Source organism: Lampetra planeri, chromosome 4 (assembly GCF_965212315.1).
Source record: "Lampetra planeri chromosome 4, kcLamPlan1.2.h2, whole genome shotgun sequence".
NCBI classification, from domain to species: domain Eukaryota; kingdom Metazoa; phylum Chordata; class Hyperoartia; order Petromyzontiformes; family Petromyzontidae; genus Lampetra; species Lampetra planeri.
In genome coordinates this window covers 20,125,601-20,147,160 of record NC_136110.1, presented here as the reverse complement: position 1 = coordinate 20,147,160, position 21,560 = coordinate 20,125,601, and the positions used below count along the sequence as shown (strand labels likewise).

Genomic DNA, 21,560 nt, shown 5'->3' with positions numbered 1-21,560 from the left:
ATGGTTATCGGGATTCCTGTCTCTGTCATCTGTGGTGCGGGTGGTTTTGCGTGGGTGATTTTTACGGGTCATGCGTCCCTCTGGTGAGCTCTCTCTGTTACCCATGTCGTGTTGATAATGTTTACGTGAGGTGCGTCTCTCTGGTGAGCTGTGTCTGTCATCTGCATCATGTCGGTCATGTTTGCGTGAGGTGTGTTCCTCTGGTGAGCTGTCTCTGTCATCTGCATCATGTCGGTCATACTTGCGTAGCGTGCGTCTGCCTGGTGTGCTGTTTATGTCATGTTTCCCGTCTTGCACCAGCTCCGCCCTTTTCCGCCCTATCATTACAGTGTATCCTGATGACTTAGGGTTAATTATTTGTCTCTCTCTCTAACGTTGGGGTGGTCGGCCTCATGTTTTCCCGTTTGTATTATTATTTCCTCTTCTCTCTCCTCGACTTGCGAGGGTGTTTCTTTATCAAAATTGCTTTGCACAGTAGCCATACTCATTGTGGGATCTGGCCCTGGGCTACGTCCACGTGGCTCGGAGTGTGGTAAATTGTTACTCCCGTATGTGTTCTGTGTATCAGCGTCTGGGTGTTTCACTGGTGCATTTAGTGCGGATTCTTTCTCTCTCACGAGGGCGTGCAGACTCTCTACCTGCTCCATTAAGGACAGTTTCTCTTGTCTTTCCCTTTCAAATTTTTCCTCATTCCATAATCTTTCTCTGTCTGTCTGTGCGAGGAGATACGAGTCTACCCTCGTTATTTCTGCAATTTTTACGTCACGTTTGGCTTTGCCACATTTCATCACGTCCTTAAGTAGTTTCCTTCTATGGGCCTTAACATCTTCTGTATGGCACCCCTCCCATATATCTCTCTGCTCCGTCTGCTGGCTAGCAGTCCGTCCAGTACGTTTTAACACAAATTCCCGATATTGTTTTTCCATAGATTCCATCTCCTCCTCAGAGGTCCACTCTGTATCAGTGTTATGCGTTGGTGTGTCAAACTCAGAATGTTGTGGATCCTGCGCCATCTCTATTACGTAGTGTGGTTAATAGACTTAAGAGTGTATCTTAATTCTAACATCTCATGTGCGGCGTGAGTTACTATAGAATTCCCCTTCAGAGCACATATAAACAATTGTATCACAGGATGCGTCAGTTCAACTCGAGCAAATAATCTCAGCCCAGCTGTCTTTGTTAAACTCTGCTACTCTGGTATTTAACCTTAGAGGGCGTTTTTTGTTTTGTTTTACGCCCGTTTACAATCACAAGGCAACGTTAGTTCACAACACTTTGATTAACACAACAGTGATTCGTTCCTGAATTCATGCATAAACTGTCTGCGAGAAATCCCGGGCGACGCCCCCATTATGTTGTATATGTTGGTTATCAAAATTTGTTATGTTGTATGCGTGCGTGGGTGAAATTATTATGTTGTATATGTGGGTTATGAATATTCAGTGAAAATAATAATAATCAGATGAAATTTGGCCAAATGTGTAATTATCCGGAAATATGTTAATTTATGTAATTATGCACATTTAATTATGCCAATTCGAGAGGTAATCGTAGTAATTATGCGAGTGGGTGTAATTATGATAATGCAAGTCGTTATGATAACCAGACCCCGCCTCGGTGACGAGGGTGGGTTACCGATCGGAATAAGGCAATTAATCGTATGCAGTTATGCAGGTGTGGTGTAAGTATGCAAGATTAACTTAGATTAACTCGGCATCGTTGTCTAGGTTCGTCTCATTCTCGCTTATATTTTAGGTCCCCGGTTCACCCCGTTATCACTTTAACATTTACTGAGTATGTATTAGTGTGTTTATTAAGGTCACCAAGTTCAGATCTCAACGCAAAAGCAGATCTTATGCATAGATTTCAGGAAAGAATCACACAACCACTTCTGTATTAATCAATTTATTACTAATTCAACCTCAACTATGATATAGTATGCGAACTCTCAATCCCGGAACGTCAACACGGCATCAATACAGTATCATCAACGATTGTCTGATTTCACTTTGACAACGGCACATGGATCCCGCATAACGCGATGGTTGTTAGTGAGAGAGAGAGTCGTTAAAATATGCAAATACTATGCTAAGAAAAACCTTAACGTTAATGAATGATTATACTCAATATTGTTCACGCAGTACCGCACTCCTTATTGATCATACGCAACCCTTATCACGTTGTTAGCACCTTGGGTCACGGGACAGTTGAATATTCTGTAGAGGATGCGAGTACGTGCGGCGATTATGACTGAAAGATACTTGAAAGATTATACGGCGATAAAAAAAACACAATCAAAAACAGTTATCATTCTTAAAGGCACCAATCTCAACAGATACATCGGCAGGTTATCTGACAACAGAATGGCTCGGAGTAAGGGCCTGCGACGGTGCTCCTTTTCCGAAGATCGTTATCTTATACCAAGTTTACTAATTGGGGACCAGATCACCTGATAAGGATCTGGTGGGCCACCACTCCCCACGTGAGCGTGGCTCGGCGGAAGGAGGTGCCAAGAATCAATTCGTATTGATGGATCTGTTGGGAATTTATGCGATTAAGAGTACAGCCCACTAAATATTAAAGATAAAAATTACGAATACACTTATAAACGACGGATGGCCATCACTCGGTCTCGTTGTGATGCCTTCACAGCCACGGATGGCTTATGGGTTCGAGTGTTTTTGAGTGGTAAGAGTTGTCTTGAATAGTCAGTGTTCGGAGTCGGTTCTTTATGTCAAACAGACGCCTGGTGGTCGTGTGGTGAGGGGGCGGTGCGCGTCATACGTATCAGTCGCTCCCCTGTCACCGTGGTGAACTGGTGGATGCCCGTTGATACGCTGTCGCAGTTCGGAACCCGGTCGGTAGGTGGCTCCCACAGCTCGCTCGCAGCGTGCAGTGTTGGGTCGTCGACCAGGGTGAGCACGAAGCCTCGTCGCCAAACCGCGACCCTCCTCACCACTCCGGCGGCAGCAGAGACCTCCGACTCGGCAGAGGTTGACCCACGCAGGCCGAGTTGAGCTGTCAAGCGGGTCTTGCCCGCCTGCAGAGGAGATGGGGAGCCGCTTGAGTCGAGCCCCGAGAGCCGGCTCCGGTGAGCCGATCGAACTCAGCTGAGTCCCAGACGAGCTGAAGAGTCGAGCCGACCCGCTGGTCGCAGCTCGCTCCTGAGTCGACCCTCCCGGTCGAGCTGGTTTCCAATGCTCAGGGTCCTTTCTTTTATGCCGAAAAATCCCTTTGGACCCTGCCCACAAGGCGGGGTTTCTTTCGATTTTTGCTGTGTCAGGATCTGTCCGTAGGTAGGTGTGTCCATGTGTGTGTCCGTACGTCCGTATGTCCTTGTGTGCATCACCCACGGTATATTCCGTTGTCATACTCCCTCCATAAAATCCACGAGCAAACAATCAGATGTTACAAATTGCCTCGAAGTCGTCTCTCTGTCTGGGTGCAATATAATCTCTTGTCTGGCCTTCTTCATGAACCAAGACACAGACGTTACAAATCGTTTCATAGGCGTTTTTGTCCGTGTTGCACGACCTGGAGGGAGGGGCAACACTCCCTCCGACCCTCACCGATGCACAAAGAAATGGTTAAAAAGTTTTAAGTTAACATTTGTCCCTTACCATTTCACAGTTATGATTCTGTATGTAACCTAAGGTCTGTCGTTTAACATCGTGGTGCTTGACTCAAGTGGAGGTGTTTCCCCGAGCGTATACACACTCCTATCCCGCGCTGCGGGGATACAAAGATGGCCGGGATCTCCCTTTCTCTCCGACCCTGGGTTTAACATCGCTCTTTTATTATGTATTTTATATTCGACCTGGTGGTGATTCATCCCGTTATCCTGGCTTTTCATAAGTTTTACTTTTGTCTTTTCATGCATATGCTTATTATTATTAATTTATTTCCGATATCTTAGGTTAAGGGGTACGTTTCTTGATCCTAGGAATTCGTATTCCTTGGTGTCTGCATGGTTATATAAGCGGAATATAGTTTACGGTGAATAGCGTTAACATTGATGTTATGTACGATATTATGTATTGTGATGTCTTTAACTTAACTTGTTTATCAGGGCTTTACTGACATGAAGTTGCATTTCATAGCCCCGCAGTCTTTGCCCCACCCTGTCTCTGCTCGCCGTTGTTGTTGCTGTCCAGCTGACGCCGTTAACTCAAGGCCTCATTAATTTCCGTCACTCCTTGTAGGTGAGGGCGGTTGAACCTTGGAGTCAGTTCTGGTTTTTGTCTGCCTGCTTCTTATTCTCAGGTTTTTTCGGTAAAGTCACGTAGGTAAAACATTAAAAGTAATGAAAGTAAAATAAAACAAAACAAAAATAAAAATAAAATTCACGACGTTTCGGAGGCAACACAAGTCTCCGTCATCAGGTGGGACCGTCACAGCCAGATTAGCTGCATCAAGTGAAGCAATGATTCAAGATGTAATCCCTTATAAGCAAGTTGAAGGGGGGGAGGAGAGGGGGGGGAGTTCATCAGAATGTGGTAGCCAATGAATGGAACGTATCGGGAGGGAGGGGGGTGGGAGGGGGAGGGAGCCAACAAAACATTTGGCGACGGCTTGGACGCGGCTGCTGCGCACGCCAACACAATGGGCAGAGAGGGGGGAGGGGAGGTCTGATACACATGATAGAACAAAGGAACGAAAATGCCCATGTTTATACCAATGCAGGCTGAAAAATGAAGAGAGTACTGTTAAAAATAACTGGGGATGTTAACACTCGGTGAAGTAAATTAAAATAGTGCCTGTCAGATAAGATGGTCCAAAAAGTGTAATTAAGTCTTTTTTGCGTGGTTAATAACATCTTTCCAGTGATTACTGAGTTTGTACCCATCATCACGGTTGAAATTATGTCTGTGTTTGTATATTTGTATGGCTTCGTGTACAAACCTTTGATGGTAGCCAGGAGGCTTGCAGAGAACCTTGGTCTCGGAAAAGACAATTTCATGAGAGCCCGCCGAGTTGTAGCAATGATCGGCAACGGCCGAAGAATCAGTTCTGCCGTGTTTCAGATCTGACTTGTGCTCGCGGACACGATCAGCAACATGACGTTTTGTTTCTCCAATGTAGCAATCACCACAAATGCAACTCAATTTGTAGACTCCAGGATACTGTAAGTCAGGAACGACATCCTTCACAGATGGAATCAGATCACGGATTTTATGCACTGTGCTGAATCGGACTTGGATCTTATGTTTGTTTAGAATTTTGGAGATCTTTTTGGTCACGCCTGCTATGTATGGTAACGTGATAGTTTTGGTCGGAGTTTCATGTGGTTGTTTCTGTGTGGTGGGAGAGACAGCTTGGCGGATAGTACGGTCAGAGTATCCGTTCATCCTGAGGGCCCGATGTACATGTCTTAATTCATCAGTCAGGTGGTGTTGGTCAGAAATGCCATGGGCTCTGTGGTATAGCGTTTTGATGAGAGAATTCTTTTGAGATGGGTGGTGGTGGGAATCCGGTTTCAGGTAGGAATCTGTGTGGGTGGCTTTCCTGTAGACAGAATGTCCCAAGGATCCGTCAAGCCTCCTCTTAAACAGAATATCCAAGAATGGTAGTTTACCGTCTTTCTCCACTTCCATGGTGAATCTGATAGATGGGTGTCTAGAATTGATGTGGTCCAAGAAGTGGTTCAATGCTGGGAGGCCATGTGGCCAGATGACGAAAGTGTCATCCACATATCTCTTCCACAGGGAAGGACGCAGGGTGGATGTCTGGATGGCGTCTGATTCAAACTTTTCCATGAAAATGTTGGCTGTAACTGGTGACAAGGGGGAGCCCATAGGGGTACCCTCATTCTGTTTGTAGAAGGTGCCATTCCAGGTAAAATAGGTGTTGGTGAGGCAATGCCTAACCAGCGCAGGTACATCAGAATTCAATCCCTGTTGGACTAAGTCCTCAATTATTGTTAGGGTGTCCGGTACTGGGACTTTGGTAAACAAAGATACTACATCAAAGCTGACGAGAATGTCATCAGGAGATAGTACCATGTCCTTAACCATAGAGACTAATTGGGTTGAGTTGAGTACTGCCGAAGAGGTCTTGCCTGTGAAGGGGAGCAGAGTATCTGATAGAAAACGGGCTAGTTTGTACGTCGGAGAGTTTATCGTCGACACGATGGGTCGTAGCGGGGTGCCTTCTTTATGGATTTTAGGAAGACCATAGAGTCTGGGAGGTCTTGCCGCCGATGGTTTTAGAGAGGGACGTTTGCTTGGTTCGATTAGGGAAGTCGAACTCATGATGATACTGTTGGTTTTTGTCGTTAGGCTTTTAGTGGGATCGTTTTTAATTTTGGAGTAACTCCCATCATTAAGAAGGTCCAGGATTTTGTTGTTGTATGAATCTTTATCCATGATGACCGTGGCATTGCCCTTGTCTGCCGAGAGGATGACTATATCATCTCTCTTTTTTAAATTCGCGAGTTCAGAGCGTTCGTTTTTGCTGATGTTACTAGTGGGTTTCTTAGCATTCTTGAGAATAGTAGCTATTTCAGCTCTTGCTACATCAGCATGGATGTGTCCTATGCCTCTGAGGGCTACATCAATCTGAGAAATCATATCCTCTACTGGTATATATTTAGGGGTGACGGCGAAATTTAGTCCTTTGGCCAGTACCGTTTTTAGATTGTCAGAGATTGGAATGTTACTCTGATTAATCACGGTCTTGTTAACATCCAGCTTTACGATGTGTGGCTCTGGTTTCTTTTTAGATAGGAGGTTGAATTTAGAAATCAGGTTAGCTTTGCATTTGGCTGACATTGAGTCAGCAGAAGCAGAAGTCATGTTATCAACGTGGTTCCAATCAGAAGGTGACATTTTTTGTGTTAACATTAGATGTGTTTGTAAGAGAGTCTTGTCTAAATTATCGAGTTCAGATCGGAGTAACCTTATTCTCTCCGAGATTAGTGATAGGCTAGCTTTAAATAAGATCTGTTTGGAGTTCGGTGAGGACACAGCAGCGGATGTGAGTGTGAAAGCGATGGGTATTACCTTGTTATCGCGGCATCTCTTGAGGAAGGCCAGCGTCTCGAGAAGCTGTGACTTCTTGTCTCGTTGTCTGTTAAAAACTCTAACAGATAGGTGGAATTCCTCCCCGTAGAGGGCATTAATTCTAGATTTGAAGCTTTCGTGACTGCAATGATTCATATTCTCAGGTTTTTTCGGTAAAGTCACGTAGGTAAAACATTAAAAGTAATGAAAGTAAAATAAAACAAAACAAAAATAAAAATAAAATTCACGACGTTTCGGAGGCAACACAAGTCTCCGTCATCAGGTGGGACCGTCACAGCCAGATTAGCTGCATCAAGTGAAGCAATGATTCAAGATGTAATTCCTTATAAGCAAGTTGAAGGGGGGGAGGAGAGGGGGGGGGGAGTTCATCAGAATGTGGTAGCCAATGAATGGAACGTATCGGGAGGGAGGGGGGTGGGAGGGGGAGGGAGCCAACAAAACATTTGGCGACGGCTTGGACGCGGCTGCTGCGCACGCCAACACAAAGGGCAGAGAGGGGGGAGGGGAGGTCTGATACACATGATAGAACAAAGGAACGAAAATGCCCATGTTTATACCAATGCAGGCTGAAAAATGAAGAGAGTACTGTTAAAAATAACTGGGGATGTTAACACTCGGTGAAGTAAATTAAAATAGTGCCTGTCAGATAAGATGGTCCAAAAAGTGTAATTAAGTCTTTTTTGCGTGGTTAATAACATCTTTCCAGTGATTACTGAGTTTGTACCCATCATCACGGTTGAAATTATGTCTGTGTTTGTATATTTGTATGGCTTCGTGTACAAACCTTTGATGGTAGCCAGGAGGCTTGCAGAGAACCTTGGTCTCGGAAAAGACAATTTCATGAGAGCCCGCCGAGTTGTAGCAATGATCGGCAACGGCCGAAGAATCAGTTCTGCCGTGTTTCAGATCTGACTTGTGCTCGCGGACACGATCAGCAACATGACGTTTTGTTTCTCCAATGTAGCAATCACCACAAATGCAACTCAATTTGTAGACTCCAGGATACTGTAAGTCAGGAACGACATCCTTCACAGATGGAATCAGATCACGGATTTTATGCACTGTGCTGAATCGGACTTGGATCTTATGTTTGTTTAGAATTTTGGAGATCAACAACAAAATCCTGGACCTTCTTAATGATGGGAGTTACTCCAAAATTAAAAACGATCCCACTAAAAGCCTAACGACAAAAACCAACAGTATCATCATGAGTTCGACTTCCCTAATCGAACCAAGCAAACGTCCCTCTCTAAAACCATCGGCGGCAAGACCTCCCAGACTCTATGGTCTTCCTAAAATCCATAAAGAAGGCACCCCGCTACGACCCATCGTGTCGACGATAAACTCTCCGACGTACAAACTAGCCCGTTTTCTATCAGATACTCTGCTCCCCTTCACAGGCAAGACCTCTTCGGCAGTACTCAACTCAACCCAATTAGTCTCTATGGTTAAGGACATGGTACTATCTCCTGATGACATTCTCGTCAGCTTTGATGTAGTATCTTTGTTTACCAAAGTCCCAGTACCGGACACCCTAACAATAATTGAGGACTTAGTCCAACAGGGATTGAATTCTGATGTACCTGCGCTGGTTAGGCATTGCCTCACCAACACCTATTTTACCTGGAATGGCACCTTCTACAAACAGAATGAGGGTACCCCTATGGGCTCCCCCTTGTCACTAGTTACAGCCAACATTTTCATGGAAAAGTTTGAATCAGACGCCATCCAGACATCCACCCTGCGTCCTTCCCTGTGGAAGAGATATGTGGATGACACTTTCGTCATCTGGCCACATGGCCTCCCAGCATTGAACCACTTCTTGGACCACATCAATTCTAGACACCCATCTATCAGATTCACCATGGAAGTGGAGAAAGACGGTAAACTACCATTCTTGGATATTCTGTTTAAGAGGAGGCTTGACGGATCCTTGGGACATTCTGTCTACAGGAAAGCCACCCACACAGATTCCTACCTGAAACCGGATTCCCACCACCACCCATCTCAAAAGAATTCTCTCATCAAAACGCTATACCACAGAGCCCATGGCATTTCTGACCAACACCACCTGACTGATGAATTAAGACATGTACATCGGGCCCTCAGGATGAACGGATACTCTGACCGTACTATCCGCCAAGCTGTCTCTCCCACCACACAGAAACAACCACATGAAACTCCGACCAAAACTATCACGTTACCATACATAGCAGGCGTGACCAAAAAGATCTCCAAAATTCTAAACAAACATAAGATCCAAGTCCGATTCAGCACAGTGCATAAAATCCGTGATCTGATTCCATCTGTGAAGGATGTCGTTCCTGACTTACAGTATCCTGGAGTCTACAAATTGAGTTGCATTTGTGGTGATTGCTACATTGGAGAAACAAAACGTCATGTTGCTGATCGTGTCCGCGAGCACAAGTCAGATCTGAAACACGGCAGAACTGATTCTTCGGCCGTTGCCGATCATTGCTACAACTCGGCGGGCTCTCATGAAATTGTCTTTTCCGAGACCAAGGTTCTCTGCAAGCCTCCTGGCTACCATCAAAGGTTTGTACACGAAGCCATACAAATATACAAACACAGACATAATTTCAACCGTGATGATGGGTACAAACTCAGTAATCACTGGAAAGATGTTATTAACCACGCAAAAAAGACTTAATTACACTTTTTGGACCATCTTATCTGACAGGCACTATTTTAATTTACTTCACCGAGTGTTAACATCCCCAGTTATTTTTAACAGTACTCTCTTCATTTTTCAGCCTGCATTGGTATAAACATGGGCATTTTCGTTCCTTTGTTCTATCATGTGTAATAAACGACTGGACCACGATGTCTGGCTCAGTGTCCTTTATTCGGTTCGTGCTGTACACCCACACGGCTGTCTTTACTCTGTAGCTTCTCCACGGTGCTGACTCCAATGTCGGCCCGATCCACAACAGCAGCTCCGCTGCTGTTTCTCTCACACAGCCCCTCTTGGCTGTACTCGCTGCAACTCCTCTCCCTCCGCAGCTCTGACAGCCTCTTGCTGTCTCTCTCTCTCTCTCCGCAGCTCCTCCTGGCAGCCACACCGCTGCCTCTAACACGCAGCCCTTCTGGCTGTCTCCTCTGCAGCTGCACACCACTCCGCAGCTTCCTCTTATCTTCGGGGTTGGCTCCCGATGGCCGTCGGCGCCCCCCCCTCTCCACACTCGCCCGCGTGGCCTCACTCTTTTCCGCTCACACCCCGACTGCCTTCCCCTTCCGGTTTACCCGCTTAAGGACCCGAACCTTCCCCCCACGTCACATGACTCCACCCCCCGTGACGTCACATCCGGAAGGTCGCTTACGCCCGCATTACACCACCCTCCCCCGTAGAAAAATCCCAGCCGACCTCGGCTGACCAATAGCAAATCGTAATGCGGCGAACCGAGCTTCCCCCCCTAAAGGACACTAAGCATACAATGTAACAGCAAGAACAACAACAACGACGCAATTAACATCAACGAACGTACAAAAAGCATGCAATAAATACAACTGTAAGAAAAAAATAACAAGACAACAACAATCAACGAAACGTAAGCGATTTGGAACGTGTGCGGGTCGCCGGCCCGTCCCGGACGGTCGGCGGCCCACTCGCAGAACGGGAACGCGATGAAAGTCGAGGAATGACAGGGGGTAATCCCCCTGTCGCAGCTGGAAGTCCACCGCCGTCCCGTGTCTCTAAAGAGTTAGTCTTGGGCTTGTCCTGTGACCGTGCCCGCAGCTGGGTCGGAAGGGCTGCAGGGCTCGAAGGTCCCGCAGACCTGGCAGGCGTCCTCCGAGCAGGGCCCCTCGTCCCCCGCAATGTCACGGCCGGCCTGTCTGGAACAGGTACGACAGGCGCTCTAGCAAGATCAATGGACGCAGGCAGGGGAGAGTCAGCAGCAACAGACCCCGGCAAGGCAACATTGGGGGATGACGCATCATGTAAGGGAGCAACATATGGTTTCAAGCGCGACGTATGCACAACCCAGCGACGAGACCCAATCTGGACGCGTGCTGACTGTGGGTTGGGAACCGCAATGAGGCGGACGGGACCATGCCAGGGTTTGTGCAATTTCGGCGAGGTCCCCGGACGTACCTGTGGACAATGAAGCCAGGCTAGGTCCCCAACCTTCCAAGGGCACTCCCCCTCAGACCGTCGCGCATATCGCTCGTTCCGGGCCTGGGCTTTGGCCGTAGCCACGCGGGCATTCTCCCGCGCCTCCGTGACTCGGCGAACCGTGTCCTGAATGTATTCAGGAAGTGGTTTATGAGGTCCCTTCACCCCAGTTCCCAATTGCACATCCACCGGCGGCACGTTTTCCCGACCATACATAAGGTAAAACGGCGAATATCCTGTAGCCGCATGAGGCGTCATCCTGTACGCCGAAAGCACCCCGGGGATGTGCAGATCCCAATCTGATTGTTGTTCACTCACGGTATGGCAAAGCATGGCAGACAATGTCCTGTTCAGCCGTTCAACCATACCATCCGTCTGCGGATGGTATGGGGATGTCCGTACTTTCTTAGTCCCAAGGCCCGCGCACACTTCCGCCAATAATTTAGAAGAGAAATTCCTGCCCTGGTCCGTGAGGAGTCTCTCAGGCGCCCCCTTATCCATAATATACCCAAACAAAAAGGCGTCGGTAATGGCCGCGGCCGACTGATCGGGCAACGGCCAGGCCATCGGCCAACGGGAGAGGTACTCAACCCCTACCAGCAAATATTTATTACCCCTCGCCGATGGTGGAAAAGGTCCCAATATGTCCAGTGCCACCAATTCATTGACTCGAGACACCTGAATCGACTGGAGAGGCGGCACGTAAGGATGTTTCGGCGGCTTACGTCGTGCACACGCAGGGCACGCGCGCACGTGCCCTACGACATCTGTCGCCATGCCGTGCCAAAAATAATGACGTTGCAACGTCAACAAGGTCTTCTGCACCCCTAAATGTAAGAGAGTGTCACAATGGAGGGTTCTAATCAACTCGAATCGCAAGGACGTTGGTACCACCAGGCGCCAACGTTCCTGGAACCCCTCCCACCACATAAGCAGACCATCTCGGAGAGCGGTTTGCGGCCCCATAGCCGTACTCGGACTCCCATTGTCCCTAGCAGACCGCTTCCGCAAGGACACCAATGACTCATCCATCATCTGTTCCCGGATCCAGACAGACCGCGGCAGATTCAAAACCCCGTCAGCCGGTCCCGGTTCCATCGGAGTGTCCGACTTCTCGACGGCCAACGTAAGCGGCTGAGGGGGGTTCGGAATCGGCGAACACCTATGCGTCCCCGACTCACATTTACAAGGGGCGCGCCGCGGTAATCTGGAAAGTGCGTCAGCGTTCGCATGGCGCACTCCCTTCCGATGTTGAATTTGGAAGGAAAATTCCTGTAGCGTGTCCAACCAACGTGCCAACTGTCCGGATGGCTGGTCAATTTTAAGGGCATATTGCAAGGCCGCATGATCCGTACGCACGATAAAAGAACGACCGTAGAGGTATGGTCGAAATTGCCGTAGGAAAAAAACAACCGCCAATAGTTCTCTGCGAGTGACACAGTAGCGGGTTTCCGCAGGAGACAAGACTCGGCTACCATACGCCACGACACGCTCTACACCCCCTTTAGACTGTGATAACACCGCCCCAATACCTGTGTCACTCGCGTCCGTATCAAGAATGAATGGGTGATCGAAATCGGGATAATCCAATGTTGGGGCCGTGGCCAATAGATCACGCAGACTCCGAAAGGCCGCCTCCTCCGGCTGTCCCCAAACAAACTTCCGTCCTTTACCCGTAAGGAGATGCAAGGGCCTCGCAATCGTCGCAAAACCCGGCACAAATCTTCGGTAATACGAGGCAAATCCCAAAAACCGCCGAACATCCCCCACGGTGGCCGGAGTCGGCCAATCCCGGACGCACGCCGTCTTTTCCGGATCTGTGGACACTCCCTCAGCACTCACAATGTGCCCCAAATAGCGGACGGACCGTTGCAGTAGGTGACATTTCTTTGGTTTGAATTTCAATTTGGCAGAACGCATCCTCGTGAACACTGTCTCCAGCCGCGTCAAATGTTCATCAAATGTGCGGCTGAAGACAATGATATCGTCCAAATATATAAGACATGTCTCCCACTGCAACCCCGTCAAAACGAGCTCCATCAATCTTTGAAATGTAGCAGGGGCCGCATTCAATCCCATCGGGAGACAGTTGAATTGAAATAACCCCTGCGGCGTACGGAATGCGGTTTTCTCCCGTGAGGACTCGTCAAGGGGAAGCTGCCAAAATCCCGAAGAGAGGTCCAGTGTGGAAAAGAACTTAGCCCCCGACAATGCGTCGAGGGAGTCATCCATACGCGGCAGGGGGTACGCATCTGCCACCGATATCTTATTCAATTTGCGGAAATCAACACAAAATCGCAATTTGCCATCCTTCTTCTTAACCAAGACGACTGGAGCGCCCCATGGGCTGTTAGATGGCGATATAATGTCCGCAGCCAACATGTCTTCCACTGCCCCCCGTACGTGTTCTCGCTCCGCAGGACTCATCCGATGCGAATTTAATCGAATAGGGGCAGCATCGCCCGTCTCAATGTGATGGTAAAGCAACGAAGTGCGGCCCAAATCCAAATCATCGGAGCTGAACACATCGGAATATGTCAACAACAATTTACGCAGCGCACCACGTTGCTCCATGGACAGGGAAGAATTTTCGTCACATAAATGAGCAACCCAACGATCATCCGAACTCCTTGGCTCGGAAACCCCAGCAACAACTCCCCGGCTATGTGGACAATCATGGGTCGCAAACGCCGTAGTGGCATGTGCCACAACCGTACCGGCCGGGACACGGACGTTTTCTCCCCACGCATTAAGCACCTGTAAAAACGGTAATTGATCCGGCCGGACGATGGTCTGTGCCCCCACTAACGCCAACCCGGTTGTTATCGCGGCGGACGGTGACAACAAGACCCCTACTGCTCCTAGCCGATCAGGCAGGGGCTTCCGATACCGCAAGGGTATAAGCATCTGTGTACCAGGTGGGATGTCCACAGATGCGACGGACAGCGCCTGCACTTGTACGGCCGAAGCAGGTCACCCCCAGGGCGACGGCAGAAACGAGATTTGACGGCCCCCCGGCAGTTCAATACAATTCTCATTGATTTTGATCAAAATGGGCATCTTAGCCAAAAAATCGGTGCCTAACAAACAAGGAACCGCCAAAGATCTCGATATCAACACAACACCCGAGGCCGACACATCCCCAATAGATATCTTAGCATCCACCTGACCCACGATACCCATGCTACCCCCGTTCGCAGCGACGCACGACCCATAAACCGGACGCACAGCCCCCGGCGGGATGCCCAACAGATGAAAAATGACATCCGAAATAATAGTCGCAGACGCGCCGGAGTCGACCAAAATGCGTACGTCCACCCCTTGTATAGACCCCGGTACAGTGGACGAGCCCGTAGCGGCCGCGACGACTCTCCGTGCCAACTTGCGCCATTGCGTGACCGAGCGACAAGGCCCCGTCGAAGGGCATGCTTTAACCGCAACGTTAGGATGGCGCAACGACGGTGATGGGTGAGGTGTAAAGCCTTGCCGAGTGTCTGGTGCGTGCCGACATGCCTGTTTCGGAGGATCTTTAGCCGACTTGACCGGTGCCGAGGCCTCCCGCTGCGGCGGAGCCGGGAAGCGGGCCCAGCAGTCTCTGGCGTAGTGGCCCCTACGCCCGCAGCGGAAACATTCGGCCTCGTTGCGCCGAAGCGCAGGCCTCGCCTCCTGACGGCCCCGTTCTGGTAGCGCCGCGCGCGGTCTCGGCCCGCCGCGTCCCGTCCATGGAGCGGAGGCGGCCGTCAGTTGTTGAGGGCCCCGGTCATCCGGAACATAGACAGCCTGCGCAGGGTTCCACCCCAGCGCATCCCCTTCTTTGACGGGCCCCCCCGTCCACGCCGTCACTTGTTTCCAGCGACGGAGGTTGAATTGCGCATCGAGACACTTAGCAGCCGTCCGGGAAGTTAGCTTCTCATGCCCACACACAGGCATGGGGATCCCTAGATCCCGAGACAGCTCCAACATTTTCCCTAATATGAGAGGCTCGAGCAGGTCCTGTGGCGTCTCAGGATAAGCTGCCATGGCCAGCTCCAGCACCGCACCCCTGAACGCCACGGGCGACTCCTCTGGTGCTCGTTGTCGTTGAGCGAATCGCCGATGCGCATCATCTGGTGGCTCATAAGCATCGGCCATTTCTTGAAAAACACCACATAAAGTTGCCTTCTTATCGGTCGTTATGGAACGGAAGAATCGGACAGATTCGTCGTCCAGGAGAGTCGGCAACACCTCCAAAGCCTCCGCATCGGTCCATCTTGCTGTGCGTACCGCCGCCAAGAAGCGGCAGGCGAACGCGCTCCAGTCCCCACCGACGGAAAATTCTTTAACCGTTGTAAGGTGGCGACTCCGACTCCTCTTCCCGCCGTCTTCCAATGGTGGTGGTTGTGATGGCAAATTCAAAATGGCGTCGGCCCGCGGCGTGGCCAAGATGGCGGTTTGGCGCCACGGAGCGCGCAAAATGGCGGCCTCTTGCCGCGTGGGCAATGGCGGCGGCAGGACAGGCAACGTGGCGGCCCGCGGAGCACCACTTGAATCATCCATCGTCCCTGGCGCGACGAGATGGCATAGATGCGCCAGGACGTCCTTAAGTGCCTCCAGTTGTACCGCCATCGCTTGCCATCGTTGATCCGCGTCTGATGATGTCGACGGACCCGCCACCGCGCCAACATCCTCCACTCCCGTTCCCGTGGTCGCCTCAGCCGGGCTCTCCTCCACCACCCCAACAGGATCCGTGGTTGGAGGGAGTTCGTCGTCGTCGGACGAAGAAGCCGATGCAGGCGCCGGATTAACTTTCTTCCTCACTTGTTTCGACATGCCGTTGCACTTCCGACACCAGTGTAATAAACGACTGGACCACGATGTCTGGCTCAGTGTCCTTTATTCGGTTCGTGCTGTACACCCACACGGCTGTCTTTACTCTGTAGCTTCTCCACGGTGCTGACTCCAATGTCGGCCCGATCCACAACAGCAGCTCCGCTGCTGTTTCTCTCACACAGCCCCTCTTGGCTGTACTCGCTGCAACTCCTCTCCCTCCGCAGCTCTGACAGCCTCTTGCTGTCTCTCTCTCTCTCTCCGCAGCTCCTCCTGGCAGCCACACCGCTGCCTCTAACACGCAGCCCTTCTGGCTGTCTCCTCTGCAGCTGCACACCACTCCGCAGCTTCCTCTTATCTTCGGGGTTGGCTCCCGATGGCCGTCGGCGCCCCCCCCTCTCCACACTCGCCCGCGTGGCCTCACTCTTTTCCGCTCACACCCCGACTGCCTTCCCCTTCCGGTTTACCCGCTTAAGGACCCGAACCTTCCCCCCACGTCACATGACTCCACCCCCCGTGACGTCACATCCGGAAGGTCGCTTACGCCCGCATTACACATGTGTATCAGACCTCCCCTCCCCCCTCTCTGCCCATTGTGTTGGCGTGCGCAGCAGCCGCGTCCAAGCCGTCGCCAAATGTTTTGTTGGCTCCCTCCCCCTCCCACCCCCCTCCCTCCCGATACGTTCCATTCATTGGCTACCACATTCTGATGAACTCCCCCCCCCTCTCCTCCCCCCTTCAACTTGCTTATAAGGGATTACATCTTGAATCATTGCTTCACTTGATGCAGCTAATCTGGCTGTGACGGTCCCACCTGATGACGGAGACTTGTGTTGCCTCCGAAACGTCGTGAATTTTATTTTTATTTTTGTTTTGTTTTATTTTACTTTCATTACTTTTAATGTTTTACCTACGTGACTTTACCGAAAAAACCTGAGAATATGAATCATTGCAGTCACGAAAGCTTCAAATCTAGAATGCCTGCTTCTTCTTGTGTCCCCTGACCCCGGGAGTTATTATTTCTACTTTTATGGCCTGTCGAAGCCCGACTCGCTGTTGCTGGGCTGGTGGGTCGCTGGGTTGGTGTCGTTCCCGGCTTTTTGCTTACGTTTGCAGTTCGCCGTGCTCTTAATTTCCTTCCCTCTTCAACCTTATATCGACTATTCGCTCCTGTCTGGGTGCGATTCAATTTTGACTTAGGAAGGTTCTGATTGTCATATGCTTCGGGTCGAGTTGTATAAAAAGTATTAAAGTATGGAAATAACATTTCATATTGACTTAATGATGGTGATGGTTCAGTAGGCGTAACTTGTGGCCTGGTTTAATTGGAGTGGGTGTGAATATCAATAACTTTAGCCTACCCTGTTGTTAAATTCCGACTTTAACGTTACTTTAATAGCAATACAGAATAATTGAGCTTTTTGTCTTAACTAGGCGAACGCGAACTTCTGGTGACCCCCGCAGCCTTGTTGTTGCTGAGTCTGCATCCTTGAGAGATATACAACACTCTTATTCGTCTCACTGTGGCCACCCAACCTTCTGCTCTGGGAGTGTTATTCTTAATTTCAGGTCAAAGGCCCCCTCACGTTCAGACGTGCAGGGTTGTTTAAATCAGCTCCCTCCCCTGTGCACACAGCCTTGAGCTGCCCCACTTATTTAATAATTTAATTCCTTGGCCTTTTTGGGTATCTTTGCTCCCTCCAGTTCATTACTTAACAACCCCTGGTGTTTTGCAGTTTGCTGCGCTTTGGTGTGTTTTCATTCATTATATATCAATTTTGGAAGAAGGGATAGTATACAACAGCAGATGCAAAAAACAAATGGGCTGGTGAAGAATAATCTTTTTGGCTGCCAAATATAGGATTTAATGCCAACTAAGCAATGGAGCTTAGACATTAGAGGTAAGAACATTTTTTTTATTTTTACTCCGATCACATTTGCTATTTTTCCACACAAACCGGCTCACCAGCCCTCGGAATGTACCGGCCCACTGAGCATTTGCCCGGAATGCTGCCCTATGGCTAGTCTGGGCCTAATCCACATCCAACATACCCCATGCAATGGGGGTTCAGCGCTTTGCAGATAACTCTCCCCTAACCGTGGTGATGTGGGGGACCAATATCGCAAATGATATTATCTGCTATTTTACTCCTATTATTTATAGGAATAAAATTGCAGATAATCATGTATAATTGGAAGAGTAGGGCCACGGATAATAGGAGTTTTTGCAGACCCTACAGTTCCTGTCTGTATGTCTCTGTATGCATGTCTGTTTGTCTACTTATAGTGTTTATATTTTGTCTGTTTGTCTAAATGACACTTTATGTTTGTATGTTTGTCTCTCCATGGCAATTCTGTCACGGTGTCACAAAAACCAGTGTGCCTGTTTGCGTTCTCACCCATTTGCTGGGATGCTGGGATTCCAGTAGGTATGCCAGACGGCCAGGCTCAATGGAGTGGTGATCTCCCCCGGCTCGGTTGTGGACACACTGTGCTTTCCCAACACCACCCTGTAGCTGTAGCCATTCCTGCACGTTGTGGTGGATGTGGGGAGATAACAGAGCAATGGGTGGTCTTAATCACTTACATCTGTAAACATTTCAGTGAGGAAGTACTAAATAGAAATGTTGCGATTTACTGCCACGTGGCATCGTGTGAAGGTAATTGATAGATGCCGCCTCCTTGTTGCCAAGATCGACTGCTCCATCCTTGGTGGCCACAATGTGGTACAGCAAAATACTGTACAGTACCTGGGCCACGGTGCAGTTGCACTGCCTGCACACATACTCGCGACTCCATTGGTGCCATGACTCACGTGAAGCAGCTCGCAGAGGTGAGCACCCATTGACGATCAATGAGGGTTCCTCCACAGTAGTTGACTCATCTTCCTCCAGAGTACCTCTGCACGATCGCCTGCAATGCAATCACAGCGAGATTGGTGGCCGTTCCTGTTATTTGTCCAGGACTCCAATTACTATATCGAATAATGCAGTCATAACTTAGCCCTTGAGTCAATGCAAAATGCTGGTTAGAGCTGGTTGCGAAGGGGTGTAATCCAGGACTGGTTGAGATATCACTCGCCACAGTTGCTGAAAATATAACCCATGTAGCCCGGTTCGTAGTGCAGTACGTCAACCACTGTGCCTCCGCTCTCCCAAAGTACAATTTAATGAAATCTGTGTTGTCCTGGTGTGTTCTGGGATTGTTTTGCTGTTATTTTACTGCCTTTCTCAAGCATGGGAATTGAAGTACAAATACAATATGAACTTCGAAACTTTATTAAAAATAATATTTATATTTGAGGGACCCGACAGTGATGTGAAGGTATATTCCTCTCCTGGTCTGCGGGAGGTCAGGGGTTCAAACCCAACCCTCACACCTGTACATTTGGAGTATGCATGTTCTCCCTGTGGTCGTGTGGATTTTATCCCTGGGTGCTCATGGTTATCCCTCCATATTTAAAAACTTACATCAATATTATTTTGCTGATATAAATTTTCACATGATGGGCCACTTTGGTGAGCTATCATTTGTGGTCAGGACGTATCTAAAAAAGAAATAGTTCAGTGGGCTTTATCTGGTAAGATAAAACATATATTTTCGTTTAATTTATATATATATATTTTAAAGTGATTTGTTTATCTTTCCTATACTTTGCACTCTTGTTGTGTTTTTGCGTTGTGTGTTGTTGTAACGTTCTGACCTGCCCCTACTGGACATCTGTGAAAAAGAGCTTTAAAGCGAATCGGATTTCTCCAATATAAAAACATTCTGATTCACATTCGGAATACAGTGACTGATTCAATGTCATTGGGAAGAGTGGAAGATCTGAAATTTTCATGTTGCACACATGCAGCCTTTTTATCAATGCACTGCTGGATGAGGGCCTCCACGTGGCATGTACAACAATGGATGCTACTGCACTATGATCGACTGACAATGCATCGTGTGGCTGTGATGGCTGTTATTCAGCCTCTGCCGTTACCTGCCAAGGCCAGGAGTTGGCGCGAGCCTCCACGCCGTTCACCACGCGGATCTGGGGATACGCTGCGATCCCACAGCTCTGAGCCGACACCTCAGCTGTGAGGAACAAAAGCACACACACGCATAAATGTGTAATGCGGGCGTTAATGGCCTCGCAGATATGACGTCACTGGGGGAGGAGTTAGGTCACGTGAGAGAGAGGGGTAAGGTCTTAAGGGAGAGAACCGGAAGAGACGGGAGGAGAGTATGGGAATAGAGACAGGGTGAGGCCACGCAGGGCGGAGAGTGGAGAGTGGCGAGATCGCCACACGGTGAGACTCGGCACCGTCGGCCAGCGGTGACCGAGCAAAGGAGGAACGGGGAGCAGCGGGGGAGCTGCAGTGAGAGCAGCCGGAGGACTGCACAATGGAACCTGCAGCGCAGCTGCATCGGAGTAGAGAAAGGCTACGGGAGCGACGGCAGCTGTCGAGCTGCCAAGCGGGGAGGCTCTGAGCGAGGGCCGTGTGGGACAAGTTGTAAGAACCCGAATAAAGGACAACGGAGACAGACACAGTGAAAGAGTCCTTTATTACAAATGTACTCAGGGGTGCAGCTCTGGGGTATGCAGCGTATGCGTCCCATAGGGGCCCAGTCGGTCACAAGGAGTCCCGAATAAACAGACGAACAAGTATAACATGTTAAGAACAATTTTTTTTTTACCTGTGGTCTACCATGGACCGAGCCCGATTCATGCTATCGTATCAATGGAGCATTCAGATGCGCGATCCACCACCTTTGAGGAAATCCTAGAGACCTATACCGATGGGCCGGCATGAAAGCAAGACTCATAACGCATGATAATTTCATTGTGATTATTGTACCTTTACGTTTATTAATACTGTAACTGTGAGACTGTCTTCCTCTAAAACCCAATACACGGTGCAACTGAAATCATATCGAAACAGTGATAGCTTGCATATTATTGCATATGGGTTAAATACATCAGTAGCTGTTTCAGTGAGAGTCGGGAGAAAAGAGGGGGGTGTCCACCAGTCAATGAAAGCGGACTGAAATAAAAGCGGAAGTGCCATACGAGCATCTTCTAGAACTAAGTCTAGTTCCTGAAGAAGCTCGAACGGTCGCTCCACTAAATGAAATGCGTGCATTGCAATCACTCAGCAGCTCAATGTGTCAGCAAGAGCAACACTCACCCGCAACCAGCAGAGCAGCACAGACGAGAAAGGCGAGCATGGTTGATCGATGACTTGGAGCTTCTTGAATGCTTGTAGTTTCTTGATCACTGCCGTGTCTCACTGCTGGGACCTCTTGGCTTTTATACAGAATCTGTTGCCCATGTGAGTCCTCCAGGGGCAAACAGAATAGGGAAGTCCAACTCTCAACCAAAACCGCATGCAAATTTCAAATTATTTACGTTTCAAATTAACGCGTGCCATCGTGTCTGATATTTAGGTGGGTGTCAGCAGGAGAAAAGTGGTGGAATTTAAAGTATTTTTAGGCGTATAAAACTTTTATAAATGAAGCAGCATGTTCAAAAAGTTATATTATTATGCAAAACACACGCTATGGGAGGATCGCAAGCTCTTATTCTGGTTGGTAGTTTTATAGGCAGATAC

At 49.0% G+C, this 21,560-nt stretch overlaps 1 pseudogene across 1 annotated transcript in view; it reads right to left on the bottom strand.

Moving 5' to 3' along the window:
- Positions 1 to 21,199, bottom strand: part of LOC144717796 (chymotrypsin-like elastase family member 2A) — a 40,904-nt pseudogene extending 19,705 nt beyond the window's left edge. Inside the window, exons 1-4 of the transcript XR_013585145.1 lie at positions 21,138 to 21,199; positions 19,949 to 20,043; positions 18,779 to 18,876; positions 18,363 to 18,491 (exon numbers count right to left, since the gene is read on the bottom strand). The product of XR_013585145.1 is annotated as a chymotrypsin-like elastase family member 2A (transcript). The remainder of the gene's footprint in view (positions 1 to 18,362; positions 18,492 to 18,778; positions 18,877 to 19,948; positions 20,044 to 21,137) is intronic.
- Between the last annotated feature and the right edge of the window lie 361 nt (positions 21,200 to 21,560).